This window comes from Sminthopsis crassicaudata, chromosome 2 (assembly GCF_048593235.1).
Source record: "Sminthopsis crassicaudata isolate SCR6 chromosome 2, ASM4859323v1, whole genome shotgun sequence".
Lineage (NCBI taxonomy): Eukaryota > Metazoa > Chordata > Mammalia > Dasyuromorphia > Dasyuridae > Sminthopsis > Sminthopsis crassicaudata.
Genome location: NC_133618.1, coordinates 640,643,412 through 640,645,065, shown reverse-complemented (window position 1 = coordinate 640,645,065; position 1,654 = coordinate 640,643,412). Strand labels below are relative to the sequence as shown.

Sequence of the window (1,654 nt, the reverse complement as noted above, 5' to 3'; positions counted from 1 at the left end):
GAATCCTGACTCCAAAGGTCAGGGTGCTTCTCAGGCATGTCACATGTTAACCTGAGGCAGGGGAACTCCCTAAGAGACATAGGTGAGTTCCCATTCCCTGGGGCCAACAAACCCAAGCCAAAAGAAAAACACCTTGCAAGCAGCCGCTATGACTGGGCTCGAGTTCCAAGGGCACTGAGTCACAGGGTACAGTTGGCTTTGCTCCAGAACAGAGCTGCTTCTGGGTGTCTGGGAGGAGTGGGGGAAGGGAGGAGGAAATGATCTCCAACTCCTATTGCAGGACAGAGGAGTGGTGGAAAGGAGCCATGAGTGAAATCTCAGACACTCGACTTAATCCGGGGTCTGCTGGCTGGGCATCCGGGCTCCATCTCCAGCCATTTAGAAATGAGGTCACAGGGCTGCTGGCATCTCCTCGTGGCCTCTGGGGTTTTCTGTTGTTGTTGCGGCTGTATACTTGGCTTTCCTCTCACCGACCCAAACCGCCCAGGAAATCCTCATGAGTATCTCTCCCTGACTTTCCAGACACGGTGGGGGGGAAGGGGGAGGAGGAGGGGAAAAACTAGGGGGAGGAGAGAGGGAGGGATCTCCGAGATATTTCCTCGACTGTCCCTGAGCCCGGCACCCTGGACAGTCTACAGATTTAAAAGATGGAGGGGGACCCTGAGAAAGCTTCTCTGTAGTCTTCCCCACCCCAGCCATTGTGAGGCCCCAAGAGGTTCGGCTTAATTATACTTTGCTTAATTATAGGTCTCCTGGGATGAGGCTTTAGACCCAGATTCTTCAACTCCCAATCCAAGAGCTCTTTCCACTTTGAGACTTGCTTAGTAAGAAAAGGGAAAGAGCCCAGTCCAGCCCTGCTCAGCAAAGTGTCTCCCACCTCTAGATGCAGAAGGAGGCCAGCATGGAAACTCCCTGACAGAGGCTCGGACGGGGGGATAGTGGGGCTTGGAGGGCTAAGGTTGTCGTGGCTTTCTTCCTTCCTTCTTTCTTCCTCTTACTCTTTTTTTCTTTCTCTCTTTCTCGCTCTCATCTTTATTTCTCTTTCTTCCTCCCTCTCTTACTTTTTTTTTTCTTTCTTCCTCCCTCTCTTTCTTTTTTTCTTTCTTCTCTCTCTTTTTTTCTTTTTCTCTCTCTCTTTTTCTTTCTTCTCTTTTCTTTCTTTCTTTTTTCTTTCTTCCTCTCTTTTTTCTTTCTTTCTTTCTCTCTTTTTCTTTCTTCTCTCTTTTCTTTCTTCTTTCTTTTCTTTCTTTCTTTCTTTCTTTCTTTCTTTTCTTTCTTCTTCTTTCTCTCTCTCTCTCTCTCTTTTCTTTCTTTCTTTCTTTCTTTCTTTCTTTTCTTTCTTTCTTCTTTCTTATCTTTCTTTCTTTCTTTCTTCTTTCTTTTTTCTTTCTTTCTTTCTTTCTTTCTTTCTTTCTTTCTTTCTTTCTTCTCTTCTCTCTCTCTCTCTCTCTTTTCTTTCTTCTTTCTTTCTTTTCTTTCTTTTCTTTTCTTTCTTTCTTTCTTTCTTTCTTTCTTTCTTTCTTTCTTTCTTTCTTTCTTTTCTTTCTTTCTTTCTCTTTCTTTCCTTTCTTTCTTTCTTTCTTTCTTTCTTTCTTTCTTTCTTTCTTTCTTTCTTTCTTTCTTTCTTTCTTCTTTCTTTCTTTCTTTCTTCTCT

The 1,654-nt window shown here is 43.7% G+C and overlaps 1 protein-coding gene across 1 annotated transcript in view; it reads left to right on the top strand.

Annotated features, from left to right (window-relative positions):
• The first annotated feature begins 691 nt into the window (after window positions 1-691).
• The window catches only part of LOC141558834 (solute carrier family 22 member 15-like), a 185,839-nt gene continuing 184,876 nt past the window's right edge, over window positions 692-1,654 (top strand). Inside the window, exon 1 of the mRNA XM_074296613.1 lies at window positions 692-715. The gene's annotated coding sequence lies outside the window, so the exon portion shown is untranslated. The remainder of the gene's footprint in view (window positions 716-1,654) is intronic.